Source organism: Pistacia vera, unplaced genomic scaffold (assembly GCF_008641045.1).
Source record: "Pistacia vera cultivar Batoury unplaced genomic scaffold, PisVer_v2 Contig233, whole genome shotgun sequence".
Taxonomy (NCBI): domain Eukaryota; kingdom Viridiplantae; phylum Streptophyta; class Magnoliopsida; order Sapindales; family Anacardiaceae; genus Pistacia; species Pistacia vera.
This window is the reverse complement of record NW_022196039.1, coordinates 716,301-740,689: the sequence shown is the minus strand read 5'-3', so window position 1 is coordinate 740,689 and position 24,389 is coordinate 716,301. Positions and strand designations below refer to the sequence as shown.

Below are 24,389 nucleotides of genomic sequence, written 5' to 3'. Positions count from 1 at the left end.
TAATTAATCTCCCGGGATTCTAAAACTATCAGTTGAATAAAAGCTCTAATGATCACATTTATTAGGGGTTATGAGTACTCGAACCCAAGATACCATATTAGATCCGCTTACTCTTTTACCATAAAAGGGATTTGTATTGGGAGACCATGTCAGATTCTTGTTTGCTCTTTTACCATGAGGCCACCCAATGATGATTATATAATGGATTCTTTTGTATTGTCATCACCTATGTATGGTATAGAAACATATCACATGTTGTCATCACTTATGCATGGTATCTCTTGTGTCTGCGTAGTTTTCATTACCAGTTCCATTGCACTCCCATATTATTGTCACAATCTATTATTTGGAAGGATAACTGGTAAAAATCAACAATCAAGAACGCTGTCCACCCTGCCCAAAATGAACAATTAGATGTTGACAACGAGCAACTATGCACTTCTAGCACTATTTAATTCATCTAAATTTAGTTTATTGAATCGTTTAGATTTTGATTTCCACCAGCCCTTTTATCATATTAATTGGCGGTTCATTTACCGAAATAAATATCAGTTTTTATTTAAATAAAAAATAGGGTAATAAATATCTTTTTATCTCAAAGAGTCAAAACAATTCAAACGTAACAATACTAAAAATTATTTAACAATTTTTTTTTTATTCATTTAAGGGCAAATGTGTAAAAGGAAATCATAATTTTGTCAAGTCCATTCCATAAAACTGTTAATTAACAACTTTCAAAGGAGGTAACTGATATCTTTCAAACATTAAGGGGAGGTCTTTGTGGGTTTTTCTAATACGTGTGGAGTCTAGGTGAACTTTAAGAAACCACAAAGGAGGAGGTAAAATTTCCTTCGTTTACCTGGTCCTGCATGTTTAGCTCACTAGACATAATATAATATTATGGAGAAATTAATGTTTTTCTCTCTTTAAGAAGAACTCGATCGGCTTGTCATTGTAGATCTAAATTAATCCACCCTTTAATCTCACTCTTATCTATTCTATTCTACTATATATCCATCTCTTTAATTTCCTTGCTATCATCAATTCTTCATAGAGAGTAAGAGAGATGGAGGCAATAGAAACGTCTGATGCATCACTAAGAGGCCAAGCTGCAATATGGCAACACGTGTTCAGCTTTTCAGACTCAATGGCCTTAAACTGTGCAGTTGAACTCCCCATAGCTGACATTATTAACTCACACGGCGGCTCTGTCACCTTATCCCAAATAGCTTCGTCTATTGGCTCATCCCCACTCACCACAAATATTTCCTACCTATCACGCGTCATGAGACTACACGTCCGCGAAAAAGTCTTTGCTGCAAATCATGTCTCCAAGGGTGGAGAAACCCTCTACGGGCTGACCCACTCATCAAGATGGCTTTTACGTGACTCTGAGGTAAGTCTTGCACCAATAATATTAATGGGGAATCATCCATGGCTAATGGCTCCCTGGCACTGTTTTAGCCAATGTGTGAAAGAAGGTGGTATCGCTTTTAAGGTGGCTCATGGCAAAGAGATTTGGGACTTTGCGTTACAGAATCCCGAGTTTAATAAGCTCTTCAACGATGGTATGGCATGTACGACCAAGATCATTTCCAGGGCGATTATGTCAGGACACAAAGATGGGTTTAGTAGTATTGGATCGTCGGTGGATGTAGGAGGTGGAATCGGAGAAATGTTATCTAAAATTGTGAAATCGTATATGTTACTATATGCCCTAGGAACTAAAGAAAGTGTTCTTATTTCACATGTTGATTTACTACTTCATTTATATTATAATTAATATTGCATGTGAAACATTCGGATGACACGGATTTTTAGAAGATCAGATTATCAAAGAATTCCCTACGCAAGTAATGTTAATTGGGTAATAACATTGCATAGTAGGCATGCTGAATGTCTCCATTGAATATCATGTGATGGTATTAGTGTGAGTGATTATAAGAGGTATGTCACTAAGACATTAGCATGGATAAACAGTTAGTGAACTATTTATCGAAAACGATCGATTACGATGAATCACATGGTCGTGGTCAATGATGCATCATAGGATCGTGCTAGTGTACCACTGATCCTTAGACCTGAAACATCACGGTTGAATTCAACATAGGATGCATATGGTTCATATGGTGTATAAGCACAAGACTAGTCATGTCTTGTGTAATAAGTCGGTTTGGTCATATTTTATTCACGTGCGAAGACAAGTGATGGTCAAGATGGGATTCATTAACTCAAAATAGTCCAATCTTAAGTTCCCAGACAAATGTCAATAAACATAGGAAAAAGGAAATCTCTGGCCAGAGTATAATTAATGTCAGATGAAAAGTAGTTTCATGTTGACGTGTTCCATTGTATCAATTGACAATTTGATTAAAGATTAAGTTAAGGGTTTTGACATACCATGAATCATTCTTAATCGAGATTAGATAACGAAGGGATTTTACTACACGGTACATACGATCAGAATAGGTTCATTGGAGTTTACAGTTTATTATGGTTTAGGGGTTATGGAACATTGCTAGACGTCTACCATAATCAGTGGGAGTTTCGATTATAAAGAATTATAATGAAACATGTCAGAATCTGATATTGGGCTCACGGCTAGATCACAGTGAACCAAAATGGTCACACATAAAACCACGCTCAAGAAGAGAGAGTAATACATATCATTGATCAGATTAATGATGTTTGGACGTAAACAGTTACATCCGAAATAGTGTATTGGTGAGAAATGATTATCCATGGATAGCTAGCAGTAACCAAGGGTAATAAGGATTTATTAAATATTATTATTGAATTGGATTCAATAATGGGGACAAAAGTGCATTGGTTTTATTCTAAAGAGTTAGAATAATTAATAGGATTAAAATTGGGCTAATTATGAATTAACCATAAAACCAAGGACTGGACATAAATGCTCTTTCCCAAGATTAATTTTAAATTGTTTGAGGACCTCCCAAGACAATTTAAAATTACACTTTGTGCCCATGGTATATAAACCAAGTGTTATACCATTTTCATTCAATTTGCAACAATTGAAAACAAAATGCATTCTCTCACTCTCTCGACTCTCTCTCTCTTCTTTGGCTTGGGTGGATTACATTTTGAGTTTCTTCATTCTCTTTCGAAGAATCTAGACTCCAAGGTTTAACATCAAGCATTTAATAGCAAAGGAGTAGGTAATATACTATTCCCTTTGTATTTAAAATTGCCATTGATGTTATGTTTGTTTTCTACCTTGCATCCATCATCTTGTTCATCCACTTTACACCACTTCCATGTCCAAAATGCATGAATTCCAATAATGGTATCAGAGCATGTTTAAATTCATGCATGCGTGTAGCATTTTTGGTGAAAAATGGCTTGGTTTGGACATGAATATGTTTTGGCTTTAGATGCATGTTGAAGTTATTGTGTATTTTGAATACAAATGATGATGGATATGTGATATTCATGCTTATTAACATGCTTCTATGAATTTTTGATATTTAGATTACATAGTTTCTTGTTCTTGAAGTCATATGTAACATGCATGTATGATTTATTGCATCTTGATTCATTTTTGTTAAAATATGAATATATCTCATTCATATGATACATGCATGTGTAATGTGAGCATGTTTGATGCAAATTTGATGACTTTGAAAAGGATGAATTTGGCCAAACATTATTTGGATGCATGATGTACTTTGAATGCATGTTTGAGAAGTTATATGTGATATAACGGAGTATAAATGCATTTGGGATGGATTGTATTGTGAATGCAATTATTTGCATGTTGATTAAGGTTAGTGTTTAAGCTTGTTCCATGCATAAATTGTATATGTGAAAGAGGCATGTTTTAATGGTGATTAATATGTGTTTTCTTATGACTTTTGCTTGAAAAATCATGTGAGAATTGAATGCATGATTGATGCAAATTGGTATCACATTCAGCCATATCATAGATTGAATGGTGCTTGAATTGTTCATGCTTTGATAATGATCAAATGGTGTATGGACTAAGGTGATATGCATGTTTGATTAATTCTTTGCTCATCACATGTTTTCTTTTTGGATGGTGATTCAAGTAAAAATCGGGGCATCATGATGCATAGGTTTGCATTTTTTAATTTTATTTGATTGAATGTGATGCGAGAGGTTTTTGAATGTGATGGGTAATATAATATTTTTTATAAATATTATGGTGATGAAATTATGCATGTACTCTTGGTTTAATCATGACATATTTTATACATTTATTGCACGAAATCCTTAGGATAATATATATTTCTTTATATTCATATGATGGATAATATAATGATATTATAAGTTTAAGGGTAGTAAAATTATGCATGTACCCTTTGTTCAATCATGCATGTTTTTATGTATTTATTACATGAAGTCCTTAATTTTTAAATATTGCAACTTGCATAAATATTTATTTATATGCCTTTGATTGAATTAATATTTATTAATGTGATCGATGAATATTAATTAGGGGATGATCATGGGTTTATATTTATTTTTCTAAAAAATATTTGATATTTGGGCATGTAATATTCTTTCAATGGCTTGTAATAATAATTAATTTTATTATTAGTTTGTTATTTGTGTCTGCTTGTCCTAAATTGGTTTATGTAATCATACGACCGAACGGAGGATGGAGATCTAATCAATCACCGGATGAAGATCCGCAAGGAGTAATAGAATTAGGTGAATAGTTTACCTAATTATGATGTATTTTCAAAAACCCCATGATCATCCCACCATGTTTTATATTTATATGGATCCATTTGAATTGATGTATGTAATAAATGTAAAACATTTTTTTTTAATCAAAGGTTAAACCTAATAATCTCTCTAACGAACAATATTAGATCTAAGCCTTCCATTATGAGCCAACTAATTCTTTAGCATAAAATTAGAGATCCCAAGATTTCTATTATGTGAGGGATGCTAATTTTATAACATGTAATTAATTGTCTTAGTTCTTGGATAGAAATTTTCATAATACCCAAGATTTCTATTATGTGAGGGTATAATGAGAATTCTATTTTAAGAAAGCATAATGGGTTGGATTTAACTAGTCTATGGTACCAAGATTTCTATTATGTGAGGTTTCCAAAACTAGAGGCAAGGAATGAATCATACCACATATAGTGATATAAAAGGAAATAGTTTTTTATTTGTTAAATTTAATTGACCAAGATTTCTATTATGTGAGGTTTAATCAAATTTAATATAAATTTGATTCCCCACTAGAAATTTGTTCCAACAAAATTTCCGAATCGTCATTTAGGAGAGTATGGGATTTGAATAAAATAGTGGAGCTAATAAGATTAGGATTAAAGGGTTTAAATTTACAAGACACTAATAAAACTTATATTTTTCCTTGCAGTCTTTCGGTATTTTGTGATATTTAGTTAATGAAAATAAGCAATAACCTGCTTTTGATGATTCTCGATGAGAACAAGCTAACCGGACCAAATTTTAATAATTGGTTAAGGAATTTGAGAATTGTTCTAAATTTCGAAAAGGCTGGGTATGTCTTGGAAGCACCCCTTCCACTTTCTTTGCCTCCTGATGCCACACTGCAAGAAAATGAAGTTTTCGAGATAGGGCAAGAGGATGTTTTTGCAGCTTCTTCTAGTAAGACTAAGAAGAAGCAATGGAAGCAAAACAAAGGTCTAAAAGTTGGACCACATAAAAAACCTTTTAAGAATGATGCTTCTAAGACCGAGAAGGGCAAAGAAAAGGGCGATGATAAAGGAAAGTGTTTCCACTATAAGAAAGATGGACATTGGAAGAGGAATTGTCCTCTTTATCTGGAGAGCTCTAAGAAAGCTCGAGCAGGTATGTTCCATTCCTATGTTATAGAATTTGAATTAAATGTTAGTTCAAATGATCATTCCTGGATATCAGATTCAGCTGCTACATCTCCCATTTGTGTTTCATTGCAGGCACTACAGAATAGTTATGCACTGTTAAAAGGTGAAGTCATTATACAGATGACAAATGGAACAAAAGTTGCGACCGAGGCAGTAGGGACTTGCCATTTAACATTGCCATCAGGACACATTTTGTATTTGTACAAAACTTTGTATTTTGCCAAAGCAACTAGATACCTCATTTCTATTTCTGTTTTATGTAAATCTGGTTACAAAATGCAATTTAATGGAAATGAATGTCTAATTTATTTTGGAAATGAATTAGTTGGCAAAGCAATTAATACAAATGGTTTGTATATTTTGGTAATGAATGATTATGACATAATTAATACCATTACAGATAAGAGATCTCGAAATGAAATTAATCTAAAATTACTTTGGCATTATCGATTAGGTCATATAGGAGATAAAAGGATAACCAGGTCATATAGGAGATAAAAGGATAATCAGGTTAGAAGCAATTGGGCTTTTAAGCCCATTGGGTTCAGAACCATATCCAACTTGTGAATCATGTCTTCAAGGAAAAATGACCAAATCATCCTTTAAGGATAAAGGGGAAAGATCCAAAGAATTATTAGAGGTTGTACATTCAAATGTATGCGAACCATTTAATGAAATGGATCGAGGAGGTTTTCAATACTTCATTACCTTTACCGACGATTATTTTAGGTATGGGTATTTGTATTTAATTAAATACAAATCTGAATCCTTTGAAAAGTTAAAAGAGTTTAAGAATAAAGTAGAGAAATAGACCGGAAAGAGTATTAAGTCCCTATGATCAGATCGTGGTGGTGAATACTTAAGTATAAAATTTCTAGATTTTGTAAAGGAGAATGGTATAATATCCCATTTGACTCTTCCGTATACACCGCAACATAACAGTGTGTCTGAAATGAGGAACCGTACTTTATTAGATATGGTACGGTCGATGGTAAGTTTTACGGACTTGCCAACGTCACTATAGGGATTTGCCCTTGAATCCGTTGTGCATATTCTGAATATGGTACCATCTAAATCTATTGAGATGACACCATATGAGATGTGGTATGGTCAAACTCCTAGTCTCAAATATATGAGAATTTGGGGTTGTCCAGCTTATGTCAAGACAGATAAGTTGGACGTTAGATTTGAGAAAGGTCGGTTTATAGGGTATCCAAAAAATAGTTTGGGTTATTATTTTTACTTCGACACTGATCAATGAATTTCGATCAAAACGAATTCACACTTTCTTGAGAAAGAGTTCTTAGAAGAAGGTGGAGCAGGAAGAAAAATTGTGCTCCAAGAAGAGTTTGGGGAGCCTCAGACCGAAAATACTCAGACGGGTGGTCCCTCTCAGGAAACCTTAATACCTGAAACGATTTCGGTTCCTAAATCTATAAGTAATTGATCTACCATATGCAGCAGAAAACAAAAATTCAATTGGTAAATCAATTACCTCTCTTTATCTAGATCCGAGTATAGATTATACCGTTTCCATTTTATAAACAAAAATCTGTATATAGTAAATCCATTCAAGGATTAGAATACTTACGTACGTTTGGAGGCTCCTTCGAATATCTTTGATTTTGGACAGGAACACTGTTCATCGTATACTGTTCATATGATTTTTTGCCAATAGATCCAAAGTAGGATCGCACTCACGGAAGTCCACATAAAGATAATCTGTAAAACCCTTGATTATTTTGCTAGAACAATCAAGGGCTTCAAGAATCAAGGGCTTCAAGAATCAAGAAAGAAGAACAAGAAAAGTCTTCTTCTTGAGAGAGAGGGAGAGATAGGGTGGCTAGGGTTTTAATTGAATGAATAATTCTAATATGTTTTAATTTTAAGTTGCACTTATATAGTGCAACAATTAAAACCCTATTCCACTTAGGAATAGCCATGGGCTCCAACCCTAGTTTACCCTTGCAACCAAACACACCTATTATGGTATTTTAATTAATTAATTATTATTATAATTAAAATCAATTAATATATTAATATTTAATTAATAATAATAATTCATTTAAATATATACAGAGATATATTTAAATATAATCTCACTAATTTAAATTTAATATTAAAATTAAATACAGGCAACAACCTCAGCAAATTTAATTGCACTGTGAGATTACCAAAATACCATTTCATCCTGAAAGACAAAAATACCCTTCTCACAAATTGATTCTTAAATTATCTTCTAAGTGTGTGACCCGTAGGCTCCTCATCATATCGGCAGTGTATAGTATCGCGATTAACACCAATTAATCATCTCACTATACACAGACCAAGATTGGCCCCTAGCAAGGCATCATGGCCATCCGATAGATTCGGATTCAACGAAACCACAACCTGTCAATGGTATGGTTACCGTGCAATCAAATCCTTTTATCAACTGTTATCTTATCGAGACTGAGGTACATAACTAGTGTCAACCTCAGATATCCTCAACATGTTTGTATTTAATTACTAGACCAATGATAGGAATATTAAATTGGATTGAGCATCAACTCAATCCCACTATAGCCATAGATTTAGTGTCATTGCCATTTACTGAATTACCCAGTGAGATAACTTCTCCCGTACCCAGGAGTGATGAATCCTTTGTCGATCCACCATAGTTTCGATACACTTATCAATGTAGCCAATCACTACTGTATTGATAGCTTTAAATAGAACTACGTTTGGCTAGTGTCAAACCACACCAATTGGTGCACAAGGGGCTCAAGTGATCTCAAGTCTAAGGATCACATGCACCACCATCCGTTAGATGATTTATTCCATATACACTAGGGTTACCATCCATATGGAATCCTCTGGTGGGTATGTCTAGTGAACTTGCGTCTAACAAGCACCCATGTGTTGCACCAGGTTGTCGGCAAACAACCTTGACAAGTGAGATCAGTCACTACCTTTCAACAGAGTCGTTCAACACTATGATAGCCTTACCGTATTATTTGCGTCCTTGGTCAGAATAATACTAAAGCTACAGACATTTTTAGAATGGCCATCATGTATGATCATAGGGTTCTCACTATCAAGATTTGAAAACACTTGATACCCTCGTCATGGTTCTACCATCCTAAGGACATATATCATTACATACACGATATAGAAGAATATGTCTTTTATTGATAAATAAACATTTATTACAGAGTCAATTTTACAATAATTGATTGGCTTTAGGGCACATACTCTAACAATCTCCCACTTGCACTATAGTCAATCATTCATGTATTTAATACCGAATGACCTTAAGTGTTTTTCATGCTTCTGCTGCGACAGAGGCTTCGTCAGTGGATCGGCGAGATTGTCATCATTATGCACTTTACTGATATGTACATCTTTCCTCTCAACTATTTCTCTGATGAGATGAAAACATCTGAATATGTGTCTAGACTTCTGGTGAGACCGTGGTTCCTTTGCTTAAGCAATTGCGCCATTGTTGTCACACTAGACATCTATCGGATCAACAATCGTAGAAACCATACCAAGTTCGGTGACAAACTTCTTAATCCAGACTGCCTCCTTGGCCGCATCCGGATAATGCAATATACTCAGCCTCTATTGTAGAGTCCGCTACAATGCTTTGCTTGGAGCTCTTCCAGCTCACTACACCCCTATTGAGACAAAACACAAACCTTGATTGCGATCAATAATCATCTTTATATGTTTGGAAACTAGCATCACTGTATCCACTTACAATGAGCTCATCTTCCCCTCCATAAACCAAGAACATGTCCTTAATCCTTTTTAGGTACTTAAGGATACTCTTGACAGCTATCCAGTGATGCTCACCTGGATATGATTAATATCTACTACAAGTGTTTAACACACATGAGACATCCATCCGAGTACATAACATAACATACATGATGGATCCAATTGTTGACGCATATGGGATCCTCTTCATTCTATCTCTCTCATCGTGTGTTTTAGGACATATCCTTAGAGAGATAGACACCATGTGACATTAGAAGAAATCCCTTCTTGGATTCTTCCATATTGAATCTCTTCAGTACCTTGTCAATGTATGTACTCTAACTTAGGCCAAGCAACCTACGTGATCTATCTTAGTAGATCTTTATTTTGAGGATGTAGGCTGCTTCTCCTAAGTATTTCATGGAGAAGTACTTGGATAACTAACTCTTTACTGGCTGCAAGTTCAGTATATCATTCCCGATCAGAAGTATGTCATTGACATACAACACTAGGAATGCCACTACGGTCCCACTCACTTTCTTGAAAACACAGGGCTCATCTTCGTTCTTGATAAAACTGAATTCTTTTACAGCTTCATCAAAATGAATGTTCCAGCTCCTTGAAGCTTGCTTGAGTCCATAAATGGATCTCTGCAACTTGCATACCTTCTCAGCTTGCCCATCAAGAACGAAACCATTGGGTTGTGTCATATACACATCTTCTTCAAGGTTTCTGTTCAGGAAAGCTGTTTTGACATCCATTTGCCAAATCTTATAATCATGATATGCAGCAATCGCAAGCATAATCCGGATGGATTTAATCATGGCAACCAGTGAAAAGGTTTCCTCATAGTCAACACCATGAATTTGCTTGAAACTTTTGGCAACCAGTCGTGCTTTATAAGTGTGCACCTTGCCATTCATGTCAGTCTTCTTCTTGAAGACCCATTTAAACCCTATGGGTTTCACCCCTTCAGGTGGTTCCACCAGAGACTATACTTGGTTCTATACATGGAGTCCATCTTAGATTTCATGGCTTTAAGCCATTTAACGGAATCTGGATCCAATATAACGTCTTCGTAAGTTTTGGGTTCATCGTCTTGGTAGACAAGTACATCACCATGTTGGGTCACGAGATAATCGTATCTCTCAGGCTCATGGCGTACTCTTCCAAGTCTACGTAGCTCTTGTGCTACTTGAGGTAATTCACTTTGATCCACAAGTTATGAAGTAACCTCCTCCTGATGTTCAACCACTGCTTGTGGCACATCTTTCTGTCTTTCGTCTAGTATATCTTGTGGCTCTAGAACTTCATCGAGTTCTACTTTTCTCTACTAGTACTTCTTAGAAAAAATTCATTTTCTAGGAAGACACAAGTACGAGGAAAAAAAAAATTTGCGCTCTTTTGGATGGTAGAAATAGTATTCTTTGGTCTCTTTAGGATACCCCACAAATATACATTTGTAAGATTTTAGGCCCAGCTTGTTCGAAGTCAATTTCTTCACATAAGATTCGCAATCCCAAATCCTTAGATAAGACAAATTGGGCTTTTGCCCATTCCATAGTTCAAATGGAGTCTTGTCTGCAGACTTTGACAGCACATGTTTCAAAATGTGAGTTGCAGTCTCTAGGGCATAACCTTAGAATGATGCAGGTAAATCACCATAACTTCTCATGGACCTAACCATGTCAAGTAAGGTCTTATTCTTCCTTTCAAACACTCTATTGTGTTGGGATGTATACGGAGGGGTGAGTAGTGATACTATCCCACATTCCTTCAGGTATTCAGAAAACCCTGAGCTTAAGCATTCACTAGCTTTAATACTTTTGCCCAACATATTCTGTACTTCATTCCTTAATTCTTTGAACTTATCAAAGACTTCAGATTTATGTCTCATGAGGTGGACATAACCACATCTACTAAAATCATTAGTAAATGTGATGAAGTAGGAATATCCACCTTTGGCTTCAACTATTAGTGGACCACATACATCACTATGGATGATGCCTAACAGTTTAGTAGCCCTTTCACTTTGTCCTGTGAAATGTGACTTAGTTATCTTGTCTAAAAGGCATGACTCGCATACCTCAAATGACTGGAAGTCAAAAGGGTCCAAAACTCCATCCCTTTGAAGTTTTGCAATACAGGTCTGATTAACATGACCCAATCTATAATGTCAGAAGTATGTATGGTTTTATTCGCTATGTTTAGCTTTTTTGGTTTCAATGTTAAGAATATCCTTATTGTTCAAATCAAGAACATATAATTTGTTATATAACCTTGCAATTCCAAATAGAATATCATTCAAACTAAAGGACAACAATCCATTAGAAATCTCAAAACGATATCCTATATTATCCAAAGCGGATACTGATATAATGTTTCTGGAAATCGCTAGTACAAAATAATTGTCTTTGATTTCTAATAATAAGCCCGAAGGCAAAGACAAACAATAAGTCCCTACAGCTAATGCAGCCACATGTGCTCCATTTCTAACTCGTAGGTCCACTTCTCCCTTGGCAAGCAATCTACTCTGCCTTAGTCCCTGCACATCAGTATAAATGTGAGTACCACATCCTGTGTCAATGACCGAAGATGTTGAAGGAGAGAAGTTAATCTCAATCATAAACATACCTAAAGTCGAAGCATCTGACTTCTTCTTGTTTGTGAGGAAAGCCTTGCAGTGCTTCCTCTAGTGGTCAAGCTTGCCACAATAGAAGCAGACTACCTTCCCACCTTTCCCAATGCCACCCACAGGCTTGAGAGCATCTTGTCCTTTAGGCTTGGGCTTGGGATTGACCTTGGCCTTTCCCTTGCCTTTACCCTTTCCTTTACTGGCAGCTACCAGTAAAACAGGCTTGGACTTCTTCAAGTATTGCTCTGTAGTCCTTGGCATGTTCAAAAGCTCTGACAAGGTTTTCACCATAATGTTCATATTGAAGTTCATTATGAACGGTGCATAAGAGTCAGGCAAGGATTGCAGAATTAAATCCACTTGTAATTCTGCATCCAACTCAAACCCCAAAGTCTCAAGCCTCTCCATGTGCTCGATCATTTTGAGCACATGAGGGCCAATGGGCCTCCCTCCAGTCAGGCGACTTCCAAACAGTGCTTTTGACACCTTGTACCTCTCATGTCGAGCATTCCCTTCGTAAACCTCCTCGAGGTGTAGAATAATGGCAGCAGCAACCATATTCTCATGCTGCTTTTGTAGCACTAGTGTCATTGATGCTAACATCAAGCATTGAAGTGTTAGTAAATGGTCCCGTATACGAAGCGGAAACCAAAAAAAAAAAAAAAAAAAAAAAAAAATATATATATATATATATATATAATACAAGGGTCGTATACATGAGCCAAGATCAACGGTATAATTTTACAATTGATATTAAAGCAAGAATCTGTAGAAATTAATAATCTGTGTTTAGAAACCATACGCACGTTTGGAGGCTCCACCATGATTGTCTTTGAACGTTTTGCTACCGATTCAAGTGTAGGGTCGAACCCACGTAGTCCACACGAAGACAATCTCAAAAGAACCAAAGAGGAATTTGCAACATCCTCTTTAGCTTCAAGATTAAGAAGAAAAGAAAAATCAATGAAATTGATTTCTAGGCAAAATGAATCTGCCGTGGGAGAGTGAAGGTGGGGCTGCTGTGTGTTTTGGTTTCACAAAGAAAATTCAACTAAATGAAAAACTTATAATTTTTACATTTAACTTTTCTTTATAGTAAAACCTTAATGCCCTATTCCCATATGGAATAGGTTTGGGCTCCAACCCAAACACCCCTTAATTAGGTATTTTATTAATTTCATCATTATCTCAATTAAACTCAATTAATATATATATATATATATATATATACACATTAATATTTAACAATAATGATGATTTAATTAAATATATGCAAACACATATTTAAGTGTAATTTCACTTATTTAATTTTTCTAATAAATTAAATAAAGACTACGACCTCAGCAAATTTAATTGCACTGTGAAATTACCAAAATACCCTTTCACATAAAAAGATGAAAACGCCCTTCTTTCTTCTTGGATCTTAAATTATCTTCTATGTGTGTGACCCATAGGCTCCTCATCATATCGGCAGTATATAGTATCGCAATTAACACCAATTAATTGTCTCACTAATACACAGACCAAGATTTGCCCCTAGCAAGGCATCATGACCACCCGATAGATTCGGAGTTAGCAAAGTAGCTACCTGTCAACGATATGATTACCGTGCAATTCGATCCTTTCATCATACGTTATCTCGATGAGACGAAGACATAGAAATAGTGTCAACCTTCGGTTACTCTCGATATTATGTATTCAGTCTCTGGACCAATGACCTGTATTATAAACTGGATAGAGCAACAACTCAATCCCACTATGGCCACAGTTTTAGTGTCATTGCCATATACTGAATTACGCCGTGAGATAACTTCTCCCATACCCGGGAGTAATGAATCCTCTGTCAATCCACCATAGTCTTAATACACTCCTTGATGCAACCAATCACCACCTTATTGACAGCTCTGAAAAGAACTACGTTAGGCTAGTGTCAAACTGTACCAATCGGTGCACAAGGCGCTTCGGTGATCTCAAGTCTAAGGATCACATGCACCACCATTCGTTAGAGGATTTGTTCCATAGACACTGGGGTTACCATCCATATGGAATCCTCTGGTGGGTCAGTCCAGTGAACTTGCTGCGGTGTAATCACCTACAGCAAACACCCATGTGTTGCACCAGGTAGTCACCAAACAACCTTGACAAGTGAGATCAGTCACTGCCTTTCGATAGGGTCGTTCAACACTATGATAGCCTTACCGTATTATCTGTGCCCTTACTTCAGAATAATACTGGGGCTACGGACGTTTCTAGAATGGCCACCATATGTGCTCATAGGGTTCTCACTATCAAGATTTGAAACACTTGATAGCCTCATCACGGTTCTACCATTCTAAGGACATATATCAATACATATTGCAATAATAATGATTTACGCGATATAGAATAAAATGTCTTTTATTATTGATTAATGAACATTATTACAAAGAGTCAATTCTACAATAATTGATTGGCTCTAGGGCATCTATTCTAACAGAATGCCATCAGCATCATCAAGGAACTTTTGACAAGTATCCTTTACTTCCTGAGTGACATCAGGATCAAGCTCAGCCATGTATGGCTTATCAAGGATATACAATTTCTTTTCGGACTTAAGTATAATCCAAAGATTACGATACCACTCCAAGAAATTGGATCCATCCAACCTGTTTTCTTTCTTGATTATCGGTCGCAGGTTCATAATGCTCATTTTAAGTGAATCTACAATTTAGAAAAGTAAAGTCAATATAATGTTTATTATTTCTTAATATGCTCTTTTATTAAAAAACACTCCCACTATTTTCCTCAAGCCAATAGCCCTCACTATTAACTCGGGAAAGCCCGTTGGCTTTTCTAGTGGACTGAGGTCCCATCTGGCCCATTTCAAACCTTCGCTATGGCGAACAAGCCAAAATGGGTTGATTAGGTAAGCCAACAAACTTCATCCACACCAGTTGATAGCTCCCACTACCAACCTCAATTTGAAGTAAGCCAATAAGCCAATCACACAATCCAACGCCCTAGCCATCGTCCTCAAGTGTGATTCCTAGTATCAATAGAGTGGACACTACATGTCGCCACATACACTCAACATGTGTACTTCTCTACTATGCCTATGACGTGTTTATCAACCTTTGTTGTGGCGAACAAGCAAAACTATCATTTTAAGTTGACCCATCATCATTAAGAAAAACTCCAATGAATTTTAACCTCCCACTGGTAGAAGTGTACCCTTCGCTGTGGCAAACAAGGTTCCGACGAACAGTGGTTTGATTAAATCCATGGCGATGGAAGGCATACATGACTTAATATATCTTATTTGAGGGTTTTTATTTAATGTCTCACTAGATTATTATCTTTGTTAGAATGACATTTTTTGGCATGTTATTGAACATTCGACCTTAACATGTATTCTAAACAAAAAATTAAGCATGCTGGTACATGGCCCACTAAAACCGATTTCCTTAAGCCTAGAGGAATCGGTGGGTCAACCTAGGGTTTAAAAATAAATCTTGGATCTTCAAGTTATTCCTCTTCATAACTCCTTCGTTTCTTCTTCACGATCATTAAAAATAATTTTATAATAAAAACCTATTATAATTTACATCATTAAAAAAGAAACCTCGCGTTACATAAGAGAGGAGTTAGATAAGGAGAAGAAATACATAGAGATTTAAGAGAGAGAGGCATGACACGCAAGTCCTATTTGTTTATAAAAAATTACAAACAAACCCAATAAACAATAAACAATAGGTCTAAGACTCATGTACCGGGCACCATGCAATTATCAAACAAGAACATTGCATACATTAAAAAACAATCAATTTTTGAATTGGGTGGGTTGAATTATCAAGTTACCACCTTAAACGTGCAAAATGAATATTGGCTTTAAAGGCTCAAAAAACTATAATTTAGCCCCTTGTGCGAAAAACAGAAAGCAAAAATGGAATAGTAGGTTTTTGCCGCGGCAAAGAAATTCTTCGCCTCGGCGAAGTTCATGCACACATGGTCGCTATGGCGAAGTTTTATTTTGCCGCGGCGACCATGAACTTCTAGAAAACACAAATCGTTCCAGAGAGTTTTATGACGCAGCAAAGTTTTATTTCACCGCGGTTAGATCTACTTTAACGGAATTTCGCCGCGGTGAAGGTTTATTTCACCTTGGCCAGATTCACTTTTTGCATCTCGCTGTGGCGAAGTGTTATTTCGCTGCAGCTAACATAGCAAAACAGTAAGTCAGACACAGTAATGTCTTTTCCAATTTTTCACATAATGACACAGATCCAAATCAAATCGAATGCTTAAACATTCGACCAGGACACCAACCAACCAATACACATTCAATCCACACATTATTTAATCAATTGATTAATTAAGACATTCAACATACATAATTTTTCCAGATTTAAAAATAACACTTCAAATCATGCAATAAAATGTTATCAAACAAATGTACATGTTATCAAACATCAATTAAACAATATAATCTAATACCCAAGGCTCTGATATCACTGTAAGTAATTGATCTACCATACGCAGCGGAAAATAAAAATTCAATCGGTAAATCAATTACCCTTCTTTGCCTAGATCCGAGTATAGATTATACCATTTACATGTTTATAAACAAAAATCTATATAAAGTAAATCCATTCAAGGATTAGAATACTTACGTACGTTTGGAGGCTCCTTCGAATATCTCTGATTTCAGACAGGAATACTATTCACGATTACTGTTACTGTTCACTGTCTACTGTTCATGTGATTTTTCGTCAACCGATCCAAAATAGGATCACACTCACGGAAGTCCACACGAAGATAATCCGCAAAACCCTTGATTATTTTGCTAGAACAATCAAGGGCTTCAAGAAACAAGAAAGAAGAACAAGAAAAGTTTTCTTCTAGAGCGAGAGAGAGAGAGAGATAGGGTGGCTAGGGTTTTAATTGAATAAATAATTCTAATATGTTTTAATTTTAAGTTGCACTTATATAGTGCAACAATTAAAACCCTATTCCATTTAGGAATAGCCATGAGCTTCAACCCTAGTTTACCCTTGCAACCAAACACAACCTTTACAGTATTTTAATTAATTAATTATTATTATAATTAAAATCAATTAATATTTAATTAATAATAATAATTCATTTAAATATATACAGAGATATATTTAAATATAATCTCACTAATTTAATTTTAATCTTAAAATTAAATACAGGCAACAACCTCAGCAAATTTAATTGTACTGTGAGATTACCAAAATACCCTTTCGTCCTGAAAGACGAAAATACCCTTCTCACAAATTGATTCTTAAATTATCTTCTATGTGTGTGACCCGTAGGCTCCTCATCATATCGGCAGTGTGTAGTATCGTGATTAACACCAATTAATTGTATCACTACACACAGACCAAAATTGGCCCCTAACAAGGCATCATGGCCATCCGATAGATTCGAATTCAGTGAAACCAAATCCGTTCATCAACTGTTATCTCATCGAGACTGAGGTACATAAATAGTGTCAACCTCATATATCCTCGACATGTTTGTATTTAGTTATTGGACCAATAACAGGAATATTAAATTGGATTGAGCATCAACTCAATCCCACTATAGCCACAAATTTAGTGTCATTGTCATTTACTGAATTATCCAATGAGATAACTTCTCCCATCCCAAGAGTGATGAATCCTTTGTCGATCCACCATAGTCTCGATACACTTCTCAATGTAGCCAATCGCTACGATATTGATAGCTCTGAATAAAACTATGTTGGGCTAGTGTCAAACTACACCAATTGGTGCACAAGGAGCTCAGGTGATCTCAAATCTAAGGATCACATGCACCACCATCCATTAGAGGATTTATTTCATAGACATTGGGGTTACCATCCATATGGAATCCTCTGGTGGGTATGTCCAGTGAACTTGCCTCTAGCAAGCACCCATGCGTTACACCAAGTTGCCAGCAAACAATCTTAACAAGTGAGATCATCACTACCTTTCGATAGGGTCATTCAACACTATGATAGTCTTACCGTATTATCTGTGTCCTAGGTCAGAATTATACTAGGGCTACAGACGTTTCTAGAATGGCCACTATATGTGGTCATAGGGTTCTCACTATCAAGATTTAAAATACTTGATACGCTCGTCACGGTTCTATCATCTAAGGACATATATCATTACATATACGATATAGAAGAATATGCCTTTTATTGATAAATAAACATTTATTACATAGTCAATTTTACAATAATTGACTGGCTCTAGGACACCTACTCTAACAAAATCATCTAGAGTATCTCGACCTCCAGAAAGATATGGGTTACTTCATGAAGAGATTTTTGAATCTATCATGATTGGAGAAGTCAGTCATGGGGATGATCCTAGAAGTTATGAAGAATCGATATTAGATATCGATTCTGAAAAATGGCTAGAAGTTATGAATTCTGAGATAGGATCCATGCATGCTAATCAAATATGGACTCTCGTTGATCCTTTAGAAGGAATAGTTCCTATTGGATGTAAATGGATCTTCAAGAGAAAGATTGGCAATGATGGAAAGGTAGAGACCTACAAAGCAAGAGTGGTTGTGAAAGGTTATACTAAAAAACAAGGGTTGGATTATGAGAAAACTTTCTCACCAGTCGCTATGCTTAAATCAATCAGAATTATGCTAGCCATAGCTGCGCAGTATGATTATGAGATATGGAAAATGAATGTCAAAACATCATTCCTCAATGGATTTATTGAGGAAAATATCTACATGCAACAACCTATAGGTTTTGCATCCAGTTCTGAATGAAATAAAGTGTGCAAGCTGCATAAATCCATTTACGAGTTAAAACAAGCTTCAAGAAGCTGGAACATCCGTTTTGATGAAATAATCAAAACGTTTGGTTTTATAAAGAATCTGGATGAACCCTGTGTTTATAAATGGACAAAGGATCATGCAATCATTTTCTCATACTGTATGTAGATGACATACTATTGATGGGAAATGACATTGGGATGATGATTGAAGTTAAGTTGTGGTTATCCGGAACTTTCTCCATGAAAGACTTAGGAGAAGCGACCTACATCCTAGGAATTCGTATCTATAGAGATAGAACAAAAGGATTAATAGGCTTATCCCAGAAGATGTACATAGAAAAGATGTTGAGACGGTTCGGCATGCAAGACTCCAAAAGGGGAATTTTGCCTTATAGTCACAGAATTCATCTTTCAAAAGATATGAGTCCAAAGACTGATCAAGAGCATGAGCGGATGCGTGGGATACCCTATGCTTCAGTCGTAGGTAGTCTCATGTATGATATGCTATGTACTAGGCTTGATATTGCATATGTTGTGAGTGTTACAAGCAGATATCAGTTCGACCCGGGGGAAAAAACATTGTTCAGCTGTTAAGATGATCCTTAAGTACTTAAGAAGAACTAAGGATCTAATACTAAGTTATGGAGGTTCAGAGTTGAAAATTGATGGATACTTTGATTATGATTTTCAATCAGATGTGGATGATAGAAAGTTTACATCCGAGTTCATTTTCACATGCAATGGAGGTGCAGTCAGTTGGAAGAGTTCAAAATAGTCGACTACTGCCGATTCCATTACAAAAGCTGAATACATTGTCGCTTCAGAAGCAACAAAGGAAGTTGTCTGGATGCGCAAGTTCATGATTGAACTTGGTGTAGTTCCAAACATGGTTTATCCGATAACCTTGTACTGTGACAATACTGGTGCTATTGCACAGGCAAAAGAGCCAAGTGCGCACCAGAAGTCAAAACATATTCAGCGTAAATATCACATTTTGAGAGAATTTGTTGGAGTAGGAGAAATTCTAGTGCAGAAAACACCTTCAGCAAAGAATGTAGCTGACCCACTTACTAAAGCGATGACAAAGAAGCAGTTGGACTATCATCTTGAGAAGATGTGTATTAGATACTACAAAGATTGGCTCTAGTGCAAGTGGGAGTTTTGTTAGTGTATGCCCTAGGAACCAATCGTGTTGTCAGTTTAAGGACATTATATCTTGTAAATGTATTATGAATAAAAGAAAGTGTTCTTATTTCACATGTTGATTTACTGCTTCATTTATATTATAATTAATATTGCATGTGAAATGTCCAGATGACACGGATCTTTAGAAGATCAGATTATCGAAGAATTCCCTACGCAAGTAATGTTAATTGTGCAATAACATTACATAGTAGGCATGTTGAATGTCTCCATTGAATATCATGTGATGGTATTATTGTGGGTGATTATAAGAGGTATGTCACTAAGACATTAGCATGGATAAACGGTTAGTGAACTATTTATCGAAAACGACCGATTACGATGAATCACATGGACGTGGTCAATGATGCATGGTAGGATCGTGCTAGTGTACCACTGATCCTTAGACCTGAGACATCATGGTTGAATTCAACATAGGATGCATATGGTTCATATGGTGTATAAGCACGAGACTAGTCACGCCTTGTGTAATAAGCTGGTTTGGTCATATGTTATTCATGTGCGAGGACTAAGTGATGGTCAAGATGGGATTCATTAACTCAAAATAGTCCAATCTCGAGTTCCCAGACGAATGTCAATAAACATTAGAAAAAGGAAATCTCTGGCCAGAGTATAATGAATGTCAGATGAAAAGTAGTTTCATGTTGACGCGTTCCATTATATCGATTGACAATTTGATTAAAGATTAAGTTAAGGGTTTTGACATACCATGAACCATTCTTAATCGGGATTAGATAACGAAGGGATTTTATTACACGGTACGTACGATCAGAATAGGTTCATTGGAGTTTACACTTCATTGTGGTTTAGGGGTTATGGAACATTACTAGACGTCTACCATAATCAGTGGGAGTTTCGATTATAAAGAGTTATAATGAAACATATCAGAATCTGATATTGGGCCCACGGCTAGATCACAGTGAACCAAAATGGTAACACATAAAAGCAAGCTCAAGAAGATAGAGTAATACATATCACTGATCAGATTAATGATGTTCGGACGTAAACAGTTGCATCCGAAATAGTGTATTGGTGAGAAATGATTATCCATGGATAGCTAGCAGTAACCAAGGGTAATAAGGATTTATTAAATATTAGTATTGAATTGGATTCAATAATGGGGACAAAAGTGCATTGGTTTTATTCTAAAGAGTTAGAATAATTAATAGGATTAAAATTTGGCTAATTATGAATTAAACATAAAACCAAGGACTTGACATAAATGCTCTTTCCCAAGATTAATTTTAAATTGTTTGAGGACCTCCCAAGACAATTTAAAATTACACTTTGTTCCCATGGTATATAAACCAAGTGTTATACCATTTTCATTCAATTTGCAACAATTTAAAACAAAGGGCACTCTCTTAGCTCTCTCTCATCTTTGGCTTGGGTGGATTACATTTTGAGTTTCTTCATTCTCTTTCGAAGAATCTAGACTCCAAGGTTTAACATCAAGCATTTAATAGCAAAGGAGTAGGTAATATACTATTCCCTTTTTATTTAAAATTGCCATTGATGTTATGTTTGTTTTCTACCTTGCATCCATCATCTTGTTCATCCATTTTACACCATTTCCATGTCCAAAATGCATGAATCCTAATAGTATCTACATATTAAAGGCATCAATTTTGATTTGCCTCATGTCATTGCCACAGCGCCCAAGTATGATGGTGTCTCTCATGTTGAAGGTGACATATTTGAAGCCGTTCCTCGAGCTGATACAATTATTATGAAGGTAATTTATCAAGCGTTTAGCCAAGTATTTCTATTTGCATTAGGCATGCCAATAGGACGAGGCGGGGCGGGGATCTCATTCACCGTACCCATCCCCACCCTCAAAATCACTCCCCAATCCCGCCTCATCCCTGTTATGGGGATGACAGGAATTCCCCTTCCCCACCCCATTGGGAATGTTAGAGGCCCATCTCCGCCCTATTAATTTTACATAAACATAAATTTGAGCATTACCAAAGACAATTAATTCTCATTCACATGACAAACACTTAAATTAATCGCTTAAACATAGTTAATTCTCATCCACATGAAAAGTAATTTGAAATCCCACTTTGTGTATTTATGGAGATAATGATTACAGCACTTCACTTCATGATCCTAATCATACTAACACAAAACTTAATTGTTTGTTTAGTTTTAAAATCATGTCTCGTATCTTTATCAATATTAACTAATCACTGTCAATACTGAAGATGAATGAAAATACCTTGGAGAGAGAGAGTTGAAGTTTGGCCAGATCGGAGAGATCAAACTAGCGTGAGAAATCGACATTGGCGAACAGCAATGGCGACAATAGGTTAGGGTTGTTTTTGTTAATTGTTTAGGTTGGGTTTATATAAGTAGGATAATTGTATATAGGTGAAGTATATAGGGGTATTAGTATTATTAAAAGATATATATATATATATATATATTATATTATATATATATATATATATAGATATAAAACTATATATAATACATGGGGCGGGTGAAAGGCATCACCCACCCTCGCCCCATCCCTGAAAACGGGGATTACAACACCCCCCACCCTTGCCCCTATCCCCGAAAAAACTGGGGCTTCCTTGCCCTATATGGGGTGGGGCTGAACAGGTCCCTGGAATTCCGGGGACCATTGCCATGCCTAATTTGCATTACATAATATGGATCTCTAGAGTCTTGCTACACAATAAAAACACAAATTATTGGGGTCGTCAACTATTAATTTAATGTTACTTTCTTTATTAAGAGAAATTGTTGATCTAATTCCTAACAAATTTTAATTCTTGCAGACCTATTCAATCAAATTTTATGTTGATAAATTTATAAATTTTCTTTACAGTGGATGTTACACTCCTAGAATTATGAAGACTGTGTGAAGATCTTGAAAAATTGTAGAAAATCAATTCCGGAGGAAACAGGAAAAGTTATAATTGTTGACGTTATTTTATGACCTGATGGCCATGGACTTTTTGATGAGACAACATTGGTGTTTGATTTGCTTATGCTATTAGACACCAATGGTGGTAAGGAGAGGACTGATTTTGTTAATTCTGTATCAGATTCGAGCCTGTTCATCCTGCATCAAAATGGTCAAGTCATTTACATTTTGGTTTATGTTGATGACATATTGTTAACCGGTTCAGATTTGTCCTACATAAAACAGTTAGTGCAGGAGCTTAATGACCAATTTGCACTCAAAACACTTGGCTCAATCCATTATTTTTGAGGATTGGAAGCAACAAGGACAGCCACTGGTTTACATTTAAAACAATCCAAATATGCTAATGATTTACTTGCCAAGACAAATATGTTAGAAGCTAATGCATGTGCTACTCCTATGGCTACTAGTGCAAGACTATTTTCAAGAGATAGTGATCTGTTTTCTAATCCCAGTCTGTTTAGGAGTACTATATGAGCTTTACAGTATTTGACTTTAACTAGACCAGATTTGAGCTTTATAGTTAATAAGTTAAGTCAATTCTTACAAGCTCCTACTACCCTTCATTGGCAAGCTTGTAAAAGAGTCCTGCAATATATTCAGGGTACTAAAGATCATGGGCTGAAAATCACTCCTGCTGTCTCTCTTCAAATTGAGTGTTATGCTGATGCTGATTGGAGAAGTAATATAGAAGATAGAAGGTCAACTAGTGGGTATTGTATGTTCCTAGGTCCTAACTTAATCCAATGGAGCTCTAGAAAACAAAAAGTAGTGGCTCTTTCCTCTACTGAAGCTGAGTATAGGGCACTTGCACATACAGCTACTGAAATTGCTTGGCTGAATAGTGTGTTTACTGAATTAGGATTGTCCTTCAACAAAACTCCAGTTATATGGTGTGACAATGTGAGTGCTGGAGCCTTGGCCTCAAATCCGGTTTTTCATGCTCGTACCAAACACATAGAAATTGACACTCACTATATTCGTGAACAAGTATTGGCTAATAAGGTTGTTGTTCAATATGTAACTTCTAAGTTGCAAATTGCTGACATACTCACTAAGCCTCTTCCTGCTGCTCAATTTGAAGAATTAAAAGCAAAGCTGACTGTTAAATCTGACTGAATCTACTGCAGTAAAATGTTGAAGTATTGGCAGTAGTAACTGAATGTGCTGCAGTAAAATGTTGGTAGTAGTGACTGAATCTGCTGCAGCAAAATTTT

General features: G+C 35.9%; 1 pseudogene; it reads left to right on the top strand.

Annotated features, from left to right (window-relative positions):
• The first annotated feature begins 1,066 nt into the window (after nt 1-1,066).
• On the top strand, nt 1,067-24,291 carry LOC116131370 (annotated as a pseudogene).
• The last annotated feature ends 98 nt before the right edge of the window (nt 24,292-24,389 follow it).